At 35.2% G+C, this 20049-nt stretch overlaps 1 long non-coding RNA gene across 1 annotated transcript in view; it reads right to left on the bottom strand.

Annotated features, from left to right (window-relative positions):
• Nucleotides 1–289: 289 nt before the first annotated feature.
• The window catches only part of LOC148946492 (uncharacterized), a 265010-nt gene continuing 245250 nt past the window's right edge, over nt 290–20049 (bottom strand). Inside the window, exon 2 of the long non-coding RNA XR_016142594.1 lies at nt 290–452. This is a non-coding gene — a long non-coding RNA (uncharacterized LOC148946492). The remainder of the gene's footprint in view (nt 453–20049) is intronic.

Below are 20049 nucleotides of genomic sequence, written 5' to 3'. Positions count from 1 at the left end.
AGAATTCTGGGTCCATGGGGCACGGGTTCAATCCTAGGCGTAGCCAGTTAATTTGTTTGGACGCAGGTTAGTGGCATGACATAGTAAGCTTAGGAAGTGTCGACCCATCTCTAGAGGGATACTTGGAGAAATCTGGGGAAGGTAAGCAGGAAGGGTGTGCGAAAGCACAGGACGGCTGGCCCCCAGCCCCCCATTGCACTTCCTGGCTGAAGGGCCATGAAACGGAGATCAGCACCGCCAGTTACGACCTTAAGGGTCTAGTGCCGTCATACTTACTACTTACTTACTACTTCGCCATTAGCCATTGGTATCACATTGGGTGTCGCTGAGTCTCTTCTTCTCTCCTAAACAGCATACTGCAGCCATTTCCAATTTTCAACTTATTTCTACAGACATTGTTCCTCTTTTTTGAAGTTGCGCTTCTTTCATATTACGGTGAGGTTTTTCCGCGCCTAAAAAAGCACACAATTTATGTTAAGTAAGAGCACACATTTTACCACCGTGCTGTGCTTTGGTACGGTGATCAGCGAATCCGTATTATTTTTTAAACAGATGAAACATTCCGAGATGGTAAGCAGGAGACATGGGCAAACAATCCCACCACCCCTTCACCCCAAAAAAACATAGTTTTTTTATTCTTTGACTATTGCCTACTAAGAGTGTTTAGCAACTACACGAAAGACTCGAAAAAAAACTTGAAAACACATATAACCAAGAAATTGAACAAAACAGAAGTGCTAAACACAAACACAAAATTAAAATAGGCGAAATTAACCACGTTGTTTCCGGTTGCTTTAAATATGTAGAGTCCAGAAAATAAACAAGATGACATATTTGCCACTAGCCTAAGCCGTTACAAGGGATTAAAGACCTAATTCATTGTTTTAAAAAGATACTATTGAGAGGATTATCCGGGGCATATAAATAAATAGGAGCCTAATTAGAGGTCAAATGAAAATCTCTAGAAACTGTGGAAACTGGGACTGGAAATTGATGCTAGTGTCATTGAAATATCCATATTTCTATCAAGCGTTTTATTTAATTCTTCCGCTATTGTTTCTTTCTTTTACTTTGCAAATTTATTAGTTTCAGAAATTGAGATCCAGCACTTATTACTATGCTAATATTGCCTTATAATTACACCAACAGAACTGAATAAACGTTAAATAACAGATGGCATTGGTGACTTTCTTCGTCACTAGCGCAAGTTCCAACTCTTACAAGTTACCAAGATCTCATCGACGATATTTTCTTCATTTAGAATTAAGCAAGCATCACAACTTATAGTATAGGAAAGAAATAAAACAGAAAATAACAAGTATACAGTTAGATTACCCATCAGATCTCTTTTCCAAATTTCATAATCACCGCTGTCACAGTTAAATACTACCCACGCCCTCCTAAGAAACCCAAACACAGTCCGGAACTCATCATAAATGAATTTACTGATATGTCTTGTCGAATAACAAAGAGACATCAGAGACTTTGTCTTCTGCACTAGGTTCTACCTTCTCCCTAACGGCTCTCACAGATGACTTTTGCAAATTTGTCAACTGTAACACAAATCAAAACTAAGTTCACGTTCCTTTTCACTATCTTACTCAAGAGAACTGTCTGAGCTGTTATCAACGATAACTGTCTGAACCTTTTCAGTTTCATTTTCACCCTCAATGCTGTCTCCTCACCAAATCTCTTCACAGCCAGCTTCTTTGTTTTTCTTGCTTTTGTTGCTTCAGTTATTTCTAATCCAGCTCCTTTTTGCCTTCTCTGTATCAATGGCAGCTTCAATCTTGGCTTTCACTGATATAAAAATGAGTACTTTTGCTCTGCTCTCCTTTCTTCCTTGAAGCATTTTGTTTTCTTGGGGGTTCTGGGATTTGGCTGTACTTGTTCATGCGTGACTATCCTATATCACAGTAGCTGAAAAATCCCAGCGCTGACTGAAAACATTAGATGAGAATATCAGTAGGGTTGGATGGTAGAAGATGGATGGGGTTGGAGTTAGAATCTCTGATGAGCTTGGCAGTTCGCCAACAGCTTAATGGGCTAAAAAACATTTGATTGGTCTATGTTTAAGAGTACAAATGTTCATAACAATCTAGATTGAAAGGGGATATACCTTCCAAATCCCTTTTGTATGTCTGATGGTATGAAAGCCAAGGGGATAGATTTTTCTCCCAACCCAGCTGTGATGAAAATGATGAAAGGTCTTCTTGATGGTGATTGTTTCTCAATGAGAAAAAAAATAATACTACTTTGATAATTTATTCTGTTAGGGGGACATAGCTGTTAGATATTTCAAATATTATAAAAGGGTTTTGAAAGGCAAAAGATATTTTGTTTCTGCCAAATTTCTAATTCTCTTGAAGAATAATGAAGAACACCAGCGTCCGGCCACCAGCTTGTGAAGTTCCTAACTCGTTAATAGGCCCAAATCTGAGGTAAATTTAAGCTGATATTTGAAAAAGACTGATCAAAACAAAACGTTTCCAGTCAACAATGATAGCGCCAGTGGCCGCTGCTTCTATTTTTGCCCCTGCTGCCACCAACCTTCCCTTTATTTCATGTCGCCGGGGTCTAGTTGTATAATAGCAATCTCAAAACAAAAATATAAAATACTAGGCAGCATCATTCAGCCAGGGGGGCTGGAGCACCCCCTTGCCCTCATTATGGACAAGGCCCCCTTATGTCTCCCATATTCCAAAAATCAGACAAATTTTCTCAGGCTCATAATTTTTGACGAGTAACAGTAAACGTGATGAACCTTATATATTTGGAATCAACATAATGAGCTGATTGTTTTGATGTATCTATTTATATTAAAATTCAATTTTTTAAAGTTTCTGTTAATATTGAGCCGAGACGCTCCTTACTTACAGTTCGTTGTACACGGACTTTTTGATCGTAAAAAAAATATTTATTAATTTTTGGCAGAGGAACATTCATCTTTTAACACCACTTAATTAACAATAACATGATTATTGAGAAGGCAGTTCGTTAATAGGAACTGCCAGTGAGGTTCGACTGGGCTACCGAACAATTGATTTTAGCTTTATGATGAAGCTATTCAACTTATATTAGAAAAATCCAATACAACAAAATCAGCTAAAAAAGTTTTGAGCAATTCCCACAATTTTAGGATTACAACTGCGGTATACAATGTTTTATTTATGAGTGGGACAGCAGAAACCGGACCGGAAAAATTTATGTTGTCGAAAAGTCGATTTGAAAAGAAATTATACTTATCTTGGAAAAAAAAATTAAAATTCATGGATTAGTGAAACCCAATACTGTATATATTTACGATATATGACACAAAATATTTGAGCTCTTGAAAAACATCGCCCGAGCTATAGACAAGAGTGGTCATTGCGATAGGCTTATCGTTATCGGTTTCATGGGCTCCGGCAAGGGGGGGGGGAATTTACCCCCTGGAAATTTGGGACTATAAAGTAATTATTAGGTAACCAAAAGAAAAATAAGTATATGCAAACACAATATAAAAAATGTGTTTCCCCAGTGTTGACTGACTGCCAATAGATTTTGACCCTATAATGAAAGTGTAAGAGCCTAACTATTGATAAACGTCGATCATAGAATCAGTTTTTTATGGTGATCCATAATATGTATTTTTTTTATTAGTAGTTATTTCTGATATTAGTACCAAAGAAAGTTGGTATAATTAAAGAAAACCCGAGGAAAACAACTTAACAAGGGGCAATTTCGGTAAAAATAGTCCTTTAACTTTTGCTTGCATTACCAGAGTACCCGTGAGCTGATATATGAAGCCACTATAATCACAAATGTTACAAAATCCTGGGACTTTTTTTATTTTCTTTCTGAACAGATAGGTTTTTTTTGTTTTATTGTCATTTATTTATTTTTGAGGAGTGACTGTATTTATCTGGTTGTCACATTGAAAAAGATTTTATTTTTTAACGTTATGTAGTATAAGAGAGTCGAATATTTGTTTTTAGTATTAAAAGTTAATTAAAAAATGTTGGATTAAAAAAAAATTTTGATTTTTTTAATATTAGTTTTAATTGTTTTAATTTGAGCAAACTACTTCGATCTTGAGTTAATTTTTATAAACAATTGAGTCTAAAAGGCATTAAATATTTTTGTGTTTGATAACCAAGTTCAAAACTGTCGATATTGTTAGAAAACATCCGTTCAACGCTTCGGCATTCCTCAACAGAACTGAATGTTGGGAGTTTATGTCTTAGTTTCTGTAGGTAGGCTCTTGTTTTGTGTAATTTTTTTTTAATTAATTACTTTTTACATTTTTATTTAAAAGGAACATAAAGTATTACGTAGATGAGGGGGAGGTTGCCCCCCTCCTCAATACCTTACTCATCATGCTACAGTTTTTAAGCAATTCAAAAAATTTTTTACTTATTGTTATAACCACACTACCCTTCCGTTTGCGTAGTTTTTTTTTAAATAATTGTGACAAAATTTCAACTTAATCGTAAAGACCAAGGTGTTGCGGAGGGGGAAACCCCCTCATATAAGTAATAATTTTTGTTTATTTTAAGTTTTAAAATCACTCCTTACTTTCAGTTGAAAAAACTTGTTTTTTTATTTAATACCTGATTGTTTTTTTAATAATGCCAGGATATTTGGCTCAACCTCCACGGGAAAATCACCCTACGCATAGAAATATCATCTGGACAATTCAATCCTTGCGAAAATTTAGCCTGGATTTTAACCCTTAACATTTACACTCCTAAAATTGAATCAGTAAAGAAAAAGCAAGACATGAAGAACTTTCGTATAGGAATTCTGGCAAATTCACCAAGCGTGAAATTTCCCTTGAAAAGTTCATCCCCTGGAAACTTCCCTCTCCATGTAAAAGTTTCCCAGTGCAAAGTCCTCCCAGCAGAAAATTCTCCCTTTCCTCCCCACCCCGAAATGTATGGTACTTATTTATTAAACGTACTCTTTTATATGCTGCTAAAGAAGTCAAGTTTGGTTAATGCTAATGAACTAAAATAAAATAGTATTAATTTATAATAGTTTAGAAAAATATTTGGGCTTTATTTTTGCACATTAGGGGGGGGGGGCAAAGCACACCATATATTAAGTACGTAACCAACCTAGGGACCTTCCCCCCTCCCCAAAACCGCCAAAAAAAAAATTTTAAATATAGTAAAAAAAATGAAAAACACGCTTTGCATTGCATAACTCTATAGCGGTCTCTTGAATTTAACCCGTCTTTAGTGGGTTTTTTGTGACTGGTTTCATCGCGTTATATAAAAGCGTACGTTTAATACATAAGTACCGTATATTCCCAATAACAACTAAAACAATATGTTAATTTCATAACTTAAAAAACTTTCCCCAATGGTTGTAGGGGGTCATTTTATCTCTAAAGACATAGTTATCGGGCCCTTAAAGTATGCTGAAGAAAAAAGCTAGCTCAATATTTTGATCGAACGATTTTGGGAAAAAGGTGGCGTGGGAGGGGGCCTAGTTGCCCTGCAATTATTTTGGTCCCTTAAAAAGTGCACTAGAACCTTTCATCAAAATGAACCCTCTCTCGAGGGTCAAGGCCCACTGGGTCGATACAATCACCCCTAGGGAAAAAACAACAAATCAACACGTATCCGTGATCTGCCTTTTGGCAAAAATTACAAAAGTCCACATGTGTGCAGATATGAGCTTGAAACCTCAACGAAAGAGTTCTTTAATAAGCTGAATCTGATGGTGTAATGTGAATTAAAATTATATGACTTTTTTTTACTTCGAGGGGGCCTTTCCCCTTTTTTAGAGAATCAGGCAAATTTTATCAGACTCGTAACTTTTGATGGGTAAAACAAACTTAGTGAAACTTCTATATTTGGAATCAGCATAAGCCAATTCTTTTGATATATCAATTGGTATCAAAATTCCGCTTTTTTAGAGTATCGGTTACTATTGAGCCGGCTCGTTCCGTACTTATAGATCATTACCATGAACTGTTTGGTTGCCCATCCAAATCCAAACAGAGATCAATTAAATACGAAATTTTTTGCTTTCTTTTCGCTATTGTATTGTATTTTTTTTTTTTTTTTTTTTTTAATGTCTGCATAAATAAGGCATTTAAGTTCGAGGGGGAGAACTGTCCTGTTGTGAAACAGGTACATTTTACATGACTGTTATAAAATCAAAATGTAGTATCTGTGCAGGCAGGATGATTTTTTTTAGTATTTCTACTCGTTCTGTAAACTATTCTAAGGTGTAGGAAAATACATAAAGACAAGTCTACATCTGTTATAATCTACGGAAGCGATCTTTCTGTAATTTTGGATTGAGTTTGATTTTCTTTTAAGATTAAATGCATAATAATTAAATATATTATTAATTAAACAAATTGATCCCTTTAACAGGAATCCTTGTGATTTAAAGTTTACTGTATTTTGTTTCATTTTGCATGCAATTTAGTTGCTCTTTTAATTTGAGAGTTTTTTTCTTAAAAGTATTTAAAAATAAACTTATTCCACCGTAAAAAAAAATCCTGAAGTATATTCCCTGTCACCAACTGTTGATGTTATACACTTAATGCACTGTTTGATTACTTTAGGACACAGGTCACTTGCTACTAAATTGTTGTTGCTAAGACATTTCAGACGAAATTGATATTTTGACCAAAGTTAATGCAGTAAAATCATAGTATAATATTAACTTCTCTGGTTACTATTTGCAATTTCTTAGGAATACCAGAGATTTACTATAAAGCAAGAATATTGTATTGGGGTTACAGTGCATATGTTACAAGATTGAATATATCAAGATTAAGTATTTAATTCACTTATTTGCTTCCACAAAAACAGCAAATTCTGATGAAATCTTGTTTAATTCTTTATTGTGATGTTTGTATTAAGATTAATCTAGTGGTGTCACCTTATGGTCCCTTGTTACCATGTTATTCTGCAGGTTGTGAGCTTACTGTGATAACTTACCCTGGTAGGTGGGTTGGAACTCAGCCTAAGAAATAAACATACCATTAAATTCAAAAATCAATACTCTATCCAATTATAATAATCATATCTGTTTTGAGCTTTTTTCATAAATCTACAAAATCTTATTCAAATCTTTTCTTTTTTTTTAAACAAAAATTGATTTCTGTCAAGTGGCACTACATGGTAAAAAAAAAGGGGCTTAGTATCCTGAAAAATGGCAAGAATGTATGAATCTAGCATTACAAAATATCTTTTTCTGTTACATTCTTCTCTCTTCATAAATTGTGACCTTACAATTTAATGTAACAGGATAAGATTTAAACTACTCCAGTAGTATTCAAATAAGATTTATTTCAGAAGACTGGATCAACTTGCTTCAAAAAGCCTGAAGCTGATGCACAGTCCAAAGAATGCAGTATTTAAACCAGAATCATGCCTATTGTGTCAGGAAACGCAAAGTGCTCCTTTACATAAGGTTACAGACATTCAACATGTGATTTCCTTCTTGGCATCAAACTGTTCATGTACATTTGGCTACAGGGCATTGAGAAAAAGTTTTACAAAGCCTAACTTTTCAAAAACAGACTTGTTCTGGCAAAGAGTATGCCGCCAGAAATTCTATTCCTGCAATAGTCATCAGGAGTCTTCTAACCAAACTCAATCACAGTGTTTGTCAACTAAAAGGAGGCAAACACTACGTAGAGACAGTAACTCACATAAAGGGAACTTTGAATACAAGTCATGCTGTCTTTTTTGTAGCTTAAAAGGCAGCACAAAAAAAAAAGGAAAATGAATGTAAAGCAGATAACAACTCTAGAAAGGCAGAATAATATTTAGAAGCAGGTAGAAAGACTGAAAGATTTGGAACCTCAATTGTGGATGAGCTGTAAAGATGCTCCATTAGTGAGACTTGAGGCTAAGTACCATCAAAAGTGCATGGTGCTCTTCATGAAAAGACAGTCTGAAAAAGATGAAAGACTGAATATGGAGGAGGTTACAGCAAGGAACTATTTCCTTGCCTCAGTGGCCACTTTCGATCCGGAGAATCTCGCCATATTGCAGTTGTACAAATGGTTGCAGGTTCCGTTGTGGCTGTGAAGGAATAAAAAATTGTAGCTTGCTATGTAGTTGTGGAGGTGCATGTGTGTTGGATTCTGATGATGATAACTAATTTTGATTTTATTATCTATTAATATATTTTCATTTTATGATCTATATCCTATAAGGATTATAAACGATTTCTCAATAAACTAATTATGACAGTTTATTCAATTTTTTTTTTTTTTTTTTTTTTATCGGTAACTTGCTTACATTTTTGCGCAGTTACGTTAAGTTGCAGCTAAAAGGACCGAAATGTATTGGGTTGCAAGTGAAATTCACTAGATAGTACTATTTAATATCTCAGGTCATTTTTAAGGGTCAATCACCCCTCGGAGGTACCTATTCCCAGGTATAAATGTAATCAGTGGGTTTGATATGACTAGAAACTGCTGTCAGATTGCGTGAAACAGATGTGTCATGGAGGTGACACATTTGTAGGTCTTGGCCCCTGGACTATACGGGGTTCTGAAAATTCCACCTGTCTTTAGAAAGAGATTTTTGAATCTGTCAGTAGAAGTTGTAAGTAAACAATAGACTCATGCGCACCACTGGCAACTATGCAAATAAGTAGAAATAGAGTGATTATTGATGCGTCTACCCACAAGCGTATAGTTCCCCAAGGAATTATGTTCACCAGAATTAGGTCGTCAAAAAAAGCATTAATCAAGACAGGCTATCAGTAAATAAACTAAATTTTAACCAAAAATTCAACTAATAAAGGTGACTTGTTGCATTATGAGGATCGCATTGCTCCTGCTAGGGGGTGACAAATGTCTGTACAGTTACATACTGAGATCACTTCTAAACACTGCTAAAGAAGTCCGGTTTGGTCAAAGATCACAAAATAAAATAGGATGAATATATAATATTTTAGAAACAAACTTGAGCTATATATTTGCACATTAGGGGGGGAGGGGGTTAAGCCTACCATAGATTAAATAAGTGGCAGATTACCCCACTCAAGAAATTTCATCTGATCAGTCTGTGTAAAAATTGTTGGTATTTATGCATTTGAAGACAAAAACCTTATGCAGTGAGATAAACTACTAGATAGGTATATTTTAACTAAATATTTAATATATAGATTTGGTTTTTTTATAAGACTAGGCTAGGTATTCAATTTAATGCGCTCTGGGAATTATATATAAAAGAATTATGCCTTGAATAATTCGTTTTCGTAGTTTCCATAATTTTGTTACTAAAGTCTTATATTTTCATCATATTTTGGTATATTTCATTATGATTAACTTCACTTCTTGAGTGTTCTGGATAGTACACAAGTACCAAGTCACTTCTACCTCTTAACTCAACTTACTGTTTACTTTTCTTTATATCAAACATTTAGTTTTTCCTTCCTTTTTTCGAGCGCTAAGGATGTTTAGGCAAAGATCCTTGACAAACAAATGATTTGCCATTCTGAAAACCAACCGTTACATTGTGTCTTCATTTAGATTTGTTTCAAAATAAACTTTCTAGAAAGTTTCAAATAATTACCCTATGAGTTTCTCTTCGCAATAGTGGTAGTAGCAGTAATCCAAAGAATTTCAACTTAATGTTTTTAGTAGTCCTGGTCCACCCTTTAGACAACCAGATTGTAACTAGTACCTTTCATTTAGTTTCTAAAAGACTAACCCTCAAGCAGTAGTAGTTGTAGTAAGAGCATTAGTAGTTATAGTCGGGGTCGTATCCAAGATATTTTTTTCGGGAGGGGAGAGGGGGTTACAAATTTTTTTCTCGTGAGGGGGGGGGGTAACAAAAAAAAAACCTTTAGGTATTCACGTGGTATAGCAACGACACCAAATAAGTGAAGTTATGTTGATCCTAATGAAATATACCAAAATATGATGAAAATATAATACTTTAATAACAAAATTATGGAAACTACAACAGGAAATTATGGAAAGAAGGCCGGCCAGAACGTATATAGTAATACCTAACCATCTCTATATATTAAATATTCAATAAAAATATACATGCATGGTAGTTTATCTCGGTTCCATTGCAGCTGAACCCCGTGTAACTGAACCCCAAGCATCGGAGGCCCCGGAAGACTGAACTCCCCTTGCAACTGAGCCCTCGTGGAAATGAACCCCATTTAACTGAGCCCTCGTGCAAATGAACCCTTGTGCAACTCAATTCCAGTGCAACTTAGCCCTATGAAACTGAGCCCCCGTGCAACTAAACCCCTTTGTAACTCTACCACCGTTTAACTGAACCCTCGTGCAGCTGAACTCTCGTGCCGCTGAACAACCGTACTAAGTATTTGATCATCCAGCGAGGAAACTTACTTTAGTAAAAAACAAGTTAGAATCTTTAAATGTTCAAACTTATTGGACTTGTTTGTTTTTTAAAGATATGATATAAATGCCTGTCAAGATGTTTCATAAAAAAAGCTGTTTTGTTGTACCAAAAACAAATAAACCCATATTTATTTTTCCTTTTTTGTGTCTTTTACTAGGGTTCCCTTCGACCTTTCGCTGTCTAGGGGTCTAGGCCTTTACCCATCCCCCAGAATATCCTCTCCTCTCCCAGTAAATACTTTTCTGCTGAAAATCCCTCCTTTGAAAAATACCTACCTGGAAAACACCCCGTAGTGGCTGGTTGGTTTCCAATTACTTTTGACTTTAAAAAGGACGGAAATTGGGCAGTATATTGGCCTTTCTAAAAAGTCTAGTTTGGTTAATACTAAAGAAAAAAAACAAAACAGGATTAATATATAATAGTTCACAAATAAATTTGGGATATAAATTTGCCAATTGGGGGGAGGGGGGTGAAGGATATCCTAAATTATATAAGTGCCCTAAACCCGATACCTCCCCCCCCTAAACCCAAAGAAAAAAAGCTTAAATGTCGTTTAAACAATGAAAACCACACTTCGCATTGCATTATACTATAACGGTCCCTTGAATTAACCCGTCTGGCGGGTTTTCCGTTACTGGTTTTCTTGTAAAGGCCCATATAACGCACCAGTACCCCAATATAATAATCATTTTTGTCAGAAATGATTGTTACCCCCACCCCTATATATATACCAATTCAGAGCATAAATTAGGCCTGCTTTTTAGTGCTAGAAACCATAAATTCACTAGTCTATGACTTATTGGTCTGACACAACACTGGCTTCATTAATCGATTTTTTTTCTCACTTTTTATTACATAATCCGAAGTTTAAAAATCTTTTAGATCTTAGATCTAGATCTTTTAGCACTAAGATCTTATATCTTTCCGCAAAGATTATGGTTTTTTAACTCATCTTTGTTCTAAGATCTTAGAGCTCACTGATGTTAGCAAAAAGTGTGAAGACCGCCACTGATTTGCCATACAGAACAATGATGAGAGAACTTTGATGATCTACTCATCATTGTTCTCAGACCGTTGATCAGAGCAGAATGATGAAAGAAGTTTGCACAAAAACGACCAAAAATATGATCTTTGTTCAAAGATTTCACTTTTAAGTGTTTTCTGACAAAAGATGTAAGATCTTAGCATATTGATGAGTAAAAATACAGGCCTATTTGCACATTAGGGATGAGGGTAAAGTTTAAACTTACTTCATATTATTGACTTATGAATAGAGTAAACATACCACTCGATGCCTTTTTTATGCTCTTTCCAAATATAATTATCATTTTTGTAGGAAATAAATTGTACCCCTATATATACCAACTAACGTCATATATTTGCACCGTAGGGCGGGGGTGAGAGGCGTTTAAACTTAACCTGTTATTTACATTAGAAATAAAATTTACCCCCACCCCCATAATGTGAAAATACTATATTCGCTGAATTGGTCTATACATGGGTGGGGGTGAAATTCATTTGACAAAAATGTTTGTTATATTTGGAAAAAGTAGGATCAAAGTGGTAAAAAGTAGTATCAAGTAGTATGTTCACTTTATTTGGAAGTCAATAATGTGAACAGCAAAATATTTACCACAATTTTTAGATAGTATAAGTCTTCAATATCATTTACAGTGGAATAAATTGTCACACCTGAAATTTTAAAGGTAAAAAAAGAAAATTTAATAACGCTACTTCTTTAGTTTTTCCTTCTTGAGTTTAAAGTAAAAAATCTAAATTGTTGCCAACATCAGTGTTTTAACTATGAATCAAAATTGCGTTTATTCACATTTTAATACTTTGAAACATAAAACAAAAGAGAAACTCACATCTAAAATTTTCAAGCCATTCCATTTAGACTGACTTTTTTCATCCACAATAGTGATTCGTGAATCTATGCTATTACAGAATTCATATTGGAAATAGTCCAGTACTTGACGCGCAGATGTTTTCCTAACAGGGCATGTCGAACCTGTTTATATGTATCAATGTGAATCCAAATCAGGGACTGCCTTATAGATTGTTTTGTTTTGCTGCGTCCTAAAAGTCAATTTCAGTCGCGTAATTTTGTCTAAATCCTGGGAAGGGGGGGTAAAATTGGACCCAATTTTATCGAATAAATTGAAAATAACATTGAAAAATGAAAAATGAGCCATCATGGTTGTAGCAGTAGCTGCAACCTAATAATGCCTTTCCAAAAACTAACCTGACAAGTATGTGTCCAATAAGAGAGTCATTCATACTCCTGTCATTTACCCGTGCCACAGCCATTTAAACATTTGCCTCTCAATTACTTGGACTATCTGTCTTGGCTTTTCTCTGTCTACAATTACCCAGCCCAGTCTCAATTACTTGGACTATATGTCTTGGCTTTTCTCTGTCTACAATTACCCAGCCCAGTCCTGATGCAACCTATTTCCCAAAATAATTTATAAATTAAATTCAAAATCACCGGAATTGAATTGAATTTATCAAGTATTTTGGGCAATCGGTTGCATCAAGACTGGGCGGGGTAATTGTAGACAGAGAAAAGCCAAGACAGAAATATGGAGCCAGTTTTCTCGACTCAATTGAAAATAACAGTGAAAACTGAAAAATGAGCCCTCATGGTTGCAGCAGTAGCTGCAACCTAGTAACTTTTACTTCGGTTTGTCTTAAAAATAAAAGTTTATTAAGAAAAGAAATGTATGGGGAATTAAAAAAACATAAAACCCTTTGTAAATGGCGTCAGATCAAAATCAAAATTGTAACATTAAAATCAGCATGGTCGAAAACCTTGATTAAGGAAATTACAGTCTCCCTCCTTGAACAACAAGGAAAATCACTTTTTTGGATGGGTAGCACTGATCTGTCTCCCGTTTTTTTTGTGTTTTTTTTTCACCAGGGCTAGCGAATTACGAAAACATCGTAGAGAGATATTTAACCCTAGAAAGGTAAGCTTCACAAAAAGTTATTTAGATGGTAATCTTTCGTAAAAATTACTACTTGCAGAAACATTGACTTTTAAAACTCATCACTTATCTCTATTTTAAAAGTAAGCGGGACTTATCGAAAACAGATCTTCAGATAATGTTTTACACAGCACAAAAGGTTGCTTTCATTTCTTGGAGTCACATGGTATGCATGACTTCGCACGGTGTTCACCGCAGAACGGCTTTTTGCAGTGGTTGCAAAAATTGGTAGTCATTCGGCGAATGCGCGCTGGGCAGAGGCTGAAGGTCGTTCTTCTCCCTTCCACAGACGTTCCTGAATGTATTTCACCTGTCACCTCCATTGTTTGACTGATATCGCGTCTGATCAAGCGCTGCAAAGTGGGGGTTCCTAAGCGAGTGGTCATATGCGGCCGGGTCAACTCTTTGGACAGAACATTCATGAAATCTTTTCATGAAAGTGATCTTCCACCAGATTTGGAGATATTGAAGGAGTAGATGACATAACTGTTGATACACGCTTTGTTGATCAACCCATAAAACATGCACATGGGCCACCTGTTTGTCTTCCAAGCCACTGACATTGAACTACACATTTGGTCAAACGTGTCTACACCGCCTTTGGTGTTATTGTAGTACTCAATGATCTCAGGCTTCTTGGTTGGATACATGATACTGGTACCCTCATGGCAAGTTGACAGAAGCAGGACCATTTTTGATGGCTTAGGAGGATAAGACACTAAAGTCAGCTCCCAATCAAAACAGAATATTTAAGGTTCCTTAGATTATCTCTGGTCTTACAAGCAGCTCTTCTGGAAGGTCTCTCTTGTTTTTTCGTATTCCACCAACTGTGACTAGTCAATATAGTTATTTCAGTAGTTCTGTTGCAAACAGACTCTATGTAAACCAGTTGTCAGTCGTGACATTTCTATTTGTCAGTGTGAAAAATTTTTGCTGCTCATTTGTTAAATCCGAAAATAGCCAAATTCAGCATTTTCATGTGCTATTTCCTCAGGAAATTTGCTACGAAGCTTGTAAACAACGTTAAAAACTGATCTAACCTCATTGTCCGAAGAAGCTTACTAATTACCAAGTTTTGATAAAAAAATCCCTTTTCCTGAAATAGGTGAAAAAGTTACGTAGATGGTAAGCTTTCGTAAATTTTACTACTCACCCTAAATATCTCCCCAACCGGTTCAGATAATAAAACCTCGGTGACGGCACAAGAACAGGCTAGTCATAATATTAGCATATCGGGGAGGTCGGTTCGCGCAATGCATCCGTTTCCATGGCAACCGCGAAAAAGTGTTTTTGCGTCGTAAAATTTACGAAAGCTTACCCTTCTAGGGTTAATGGCTCATTTGAACGGAAATTAAATTTGTTAGTGCCTTTTTCAAGTGACAGAAAAGATTGGATGGCAACTAGCCTCCCTCCCTAAAGGCTCCCTTCCCCCTCCCCAAATTTGTCCTATAAAAACCTCGAAATAGACATTTTGTTTAACATAGTTCAAAGGTCCAATAAACATGGTTTTGATGATAATATGACCCTCCGTAGTCCCTGGGAAAGGGTTGTACGTGGTATCAGGCGTATCAGTATCGCAGTATCGGTATCGGACGTATTGGTGTAATCTACATCGTATTAGGCAGTTCAGTACCTCTGTATCGGTCTTCTGTGTTGTTTTTTCATTATTTCCAAAGCTAATTTTTTAAAGCCTTTCCCTGTAATGAAATCTTTTTCAATATTTGAAAAAATACTCAAATATCTCTATCATTTTTTTAATGAAAAAAAACTTATTTTATAATGCTTTATATCCTAAATACCCACGAATTTTTTTTTGGTTAACTTAAAAATGATCTGTTGGTGCAATGTTTTAAGTAGAAAAGCTGAGGCTAGTGTCCTACAATAACTTTCTCAATTCAAGTTGAGTTTACATAGAATACTTACAAAAGAGCGCTGTAGCAATAAAAAGCAAAGTATGGAATAAAAATAACTGACATTTTTAGAGAATAAATTTCAGCAGGGGGGGGGTAAAAGGGGGGCTGGGGGAAAAATAAGGTCTGAGAGAAGTAGCCTCTTTGTAAATTAAAAAAAAGGATCATTTATTATTATACTTACATATTCAAATTATTTACTTGACAATTCCACTGTAATATTCTCTCCATACGTAAGATGGTCTTTCAAACTTAATTAAATTTTAAAAATAAACCTTAAAACGAACAAAAATTATTCTGTATAAAAAAAATCCCGGCAGCGTTGTTTCTAAATTAAATCATCTCTTTTACATACTCCTTCAACTTCCTCAACTACTTTCCAAGAAATACAAAAGGGACCTAAATTTTACCAACGTTCCGCATTTGCCTGAATTTCAATGAGATTTTTTTTCTTTTTCATCTTTTGATACGTTTTTTAAAATTTCTTCATGTTTCAAACAGTTCGTGGTAACGAACTGTAAGTAAGGAGTGATCAAAATTTTGAGATAGCCATTTTGTTCAGCATGTAAAAAACATATTAAATATGTCTTTTAGGATAACTTAAACCTCCAAAGTTCCAGGTAGGTGTTCTTTTTTTTTTTAAATTTGAAAATTGTTTGATATCTAGTTGTGTTTTTGGAAAGTTTACTTACTGGGTAAGGGGTTTTTTTGGGGGGGAGTGGGTTATGGGGGGGGGGTTATGATGGGTGAATCCTTTCATGGAGAAAGTTTTCATTGGAGACGTGATATTGCTATGAAGAGGGCACCAAATTTCCCAGCATTATTTAAAAAACGATCAGAAATTAAATAAAAAAAAAGTTTTTCAACTGAAAGTAAGGAGCAGCATCAAAACTTAAAACGAACAGAAATTATTACGTATATAATAATAATAATAATAATATATTGCGAAAACAGGCTTGCGCCTCTATCTACAAAAATTTAAATAATTAAATGCTTTATCACTATAATGTTTGTCAATTTTGTTCTTAAATGCATTGACTGAATCTGAGTTAACAGTGTCTGATGGTAGTGCATTCCACTCGGAGACAATGCGGTTGCTGAATACCCATCTCCCAACATCTCTTCTGAAACGTTCTTCAGTTAGCTTAAACTCGTGACCTCTCAGGTTATTATTCTTGAATGTTATTATCTCTTCTGGAGGGATGTTGTCGTAGTATCTGTTGCATATTTTGTACACTTCAATAAGATCTCCTCTCAAAAATCGGTCTGAGAGGCTTGGGAGCGACATTTTTTTCAAACGGTCTTGGTATGATAAGTCTCTAAGTGATGGAACGAATTTAGTAGCCCTTCCTTTGGATTTTTTCTATTGCATTGCTGTCTTTTTGAAAAAATGGTTTGGTTTTGTATGACCGTACTCGATCATTGGTCTCACTAACGATTTGAAGAGTATAGAAAACAGTGTTGAGTCAGTAAGAGAGAAATTTCTTTGAATAATTCCCAAGACTTGTGATGACTTAGAGATGATTGACTCGTAGTGCTTGGGGAAAGTCATGTCACTGTCTATTGTCACTCCCAAGTCTTGCGCTCCTTCTTGTATAGGTATCTGTTGTCCTTCAAAGCAGTAGTGTCCAGAAATGTGTTTTGGGCCTAGCCGACTATGACAACTTTTTTCTGTATTCACTTCCATGCTCCATTTTTTCATCCATTCTGCTGTTTTCTTTAAGTCTTGCTGTAGTATTTCTGTATCTTCAAGGCTTGTTATTGCGCGAAAGATTTTCGTGTCATCTGCATAAAGCAGTATCTCTTAAACTATGTTATTTGGGAGATCATTTATGTGAATATTGAATAGTAAAGGCCCCAAAACACTACCTTGAACCACTCCACTTGTGACTTTTGTCTCATTGCTGCTAAGATATCCCTCCAGTTTCACTCGCTGAGATCTTCCTTTCAGAAAGTTGAGAACCCACTTTAGAATAGCATCGCCAACACCGATAGACTGTAGTTTTCGAAGAAGTTGACTTTGTGAGACTTTATCAAAAGCTTTTCTGAGATCTAAATATAAAATGTCTATCTGCATCCCACTATCCATATATTTTCTCCAGGTGTTTGTAGCGACAAGTAGCTGGCTTTCTGCTGATCTTTTCTTGAGGAATCCAAACTGTGCGAGTGAAATGAGGCTCCTTTCGAGTAGGTACTGTAATATATTATCGTGAAGTAAAGATTCTAGTATTTTGCATGTGATACAGGTTAAACTGATAGGTTTGTAATTACTTGGATCTGATTTGCTTCCTTCTTTGAAGAGGGGTATCACTGTTGCTTGCTTCCATGTATCAGGCAGGTTCCCTGTTTGTAGCGACTTGACAAAAATGTAGTGCAATGGCGCTGCATAAGAGCTATATGATTGGGTTCGCCCCCTAGTCAATACCTCGCTCTTTAAGCCAACGATATTTTTTAGTACTTTCATAAGAGCTATTTATTCTAATTAACGGCCTTTGTGATTAAGGGGTAATTTTTAAATAATTGGAACAAAATTCGAACTTTAGCGTTTAGAGCGAAGTTTTGACTAGGGGGCGAACCCCCTAATATACTTATTAAAAATATATGAATGTAGAAGTTCGTTACCTATGTTAACTCTTAAGTTACGTATATTTATTACTAATAAAAACGTTCGTAAATAAAATTAAACAACTTTCGAGAAAGTCATTTAACAAAATAGAAATAAAATGAATGTGCAAATTTGTTTTAACTATTGATCTACGGTGAGCCAAAATCAAAACCTGTATTAATTCAAAAACGTTCAAAAATTAAATATAAAAAAACAAGTTTTTTTTAACTAAAAGTAAAGAGCGACATTAAAACTTAAAACGAAAATAAATTATTAAGTATATTAAAGGGGCTGTCCCCTCCTCAACGACTCGCTCTTTACGCTAAAGTTTGACTCATTCTCACAAATCTATTTTTTTTAAACAATCAAACTCCCCTGTAACCCCCCCCCCTGAAAAAAGTCTTTAAGAATAACCCCCTCCAAAAAAAATCCTGGGTATGGCCTTTTCGTGTAGGCTATACTCTTTCATTTTGAAAAAAAAAATTTAGTTTCGAAATGGAACACTTATATTTATCCCTTCCTTCTCCCTTTACATCGATATTTAACATTTCAATTGCAGTGGTTTGAAAACAAAGCGGGCTATTTAAGCTGAGGGGTGGCTGACTCCGAGAAATTCCAGCACTTTTATTGGGGGGGGGGGGCAAGAGAGTTTCATATTTGGATAGTCAAGGGGCATGGGGTATCCACTATATTTTTTCTTCACATTATTGGGGGGAGGGGTGAAACTCCCCCAACCCCCTGCCCTCTCCCCATCAAACGACGCCCCTGAAATCATATAAGCCAGGCGACGTTTCCAAGCATCGCGGGGAGCCAGCCACCCTGTAGTTTTGGTGCAATTGGTTAATGCACACAAATTACCATAAAATGTTTTCCAAAAAACAAGCTTTTCAATGAAAAATAAAGAGTCATATTAAAACCCAAGACGAAAAGAAATAAAGTCCTATATTGATTCAAGCTTAAAACAAATAAAAGTTACTCATTGGTGTCTATCATGGGCCGGGGGCATGTGCCCTCTCTTATATTTTTACCCTTATATACCCTTATATTTTTTTAAAAGAAAATAGCTGGCATATATTTTGTTTTCAGTAAAACGCAAATGACGCATTGACCTTAAGATGGATTTATGTTCACTTTAAGTTTGAATTAAGTAAAAACAAAAAAAAAATCAACTAAAAGTAAGGAATGACATCAAAACTTAAAACGAACAGATTTTTACTGCGCAAAAATGGGGCGGTTTTCTTTTGATGAATACAAACGGGTTTAGAAGGCGGTCCTTAACTTGACTGCAAAATTTGAATAGCAGGGTTTCAAGCTCTCACCCGTTTTTAAAAGACAAAATCGCAAAAATAGTGTAAAAAGCGGACAGATATGTAGAATTTTGTTTCCCTCTCAGTATTAGCCTTTAGTCAAATTGAGAAAAACTAGAAATTTAAAAAAGAAGAAGGATCAATTAAAGAACGACGTAAGCACGTTTGACAAAACGTTGACAGGAAAGAATACACTTATTTAGCAAGGGCACCGGCAGAAAATCTTCCAGGGGGGCTGAAGGCAAAATACAAGGGGTGGTTGGGGGACAGGAAATATATTTTAGGATATTTACTTTTGTAGGAATAAGTTTATTTTTAAATACTTTTAGTGAAAAACTCTCAAATAAAATGAGCAATTAAATTGCATACAAAATGAAACAAAATATAGTAAATTGTAAACAAAAGTTCCTGGCAAAGGATCGCTTTATTTAATCAATAATGTATGTAATTATTATGCATAATCTTAAAAGAAAATCTGATTCAAACCAAAATTACAGAAAGATTAATTACGTCCATAGATTATAACAGGTGTAGACTTATCTTTATGCAATTTCCTACTCCTTAGAATAGTTTTCAGAAAGAGTAGAGATACTCAAAAATCATCCTGCCTGCATAGATACCACGTCTTGATTTTATACCGGCCATGTAGAATGTACCTCATTCATAACAGGACAATTCTCCACCTCGAATTTAAATCCCTTTTATATTCAGACACTTAAAAACTTAAAGAACAGCGAAAGAAAAAACTAAGTTTAATCTTACTATCCAGCTTTCAAATTGATCCTCTTTCTTTTTATTAGCCTATTCAACTAAATAAAATGAACAGTTTTAAACAATTTTTGTCACAGGAGAATCTTATCAAATAGTATGTGATAAAAAAAAACTGGAAGT

Source organism: Artemia sp. Qi Xiang Cuo, chromosome 12, assembly GCF_049724085.1.
Source record: "Artemia sp. Qi Xiang Cuo chromosome 12, ASM4972408v1, whole genome shotgun sequence".
NCBI lineage: Eukaryota > Metazoa > Arthropoda > Branchiopoda > Anostraca > Artemiidae > Artemia > Artemia sp. Qi Xiang Cuo.
Note: the sequence above shows the minus strand (reverse complement) of the source record. Positions and strands in the feature narration are given on the sequence as shown.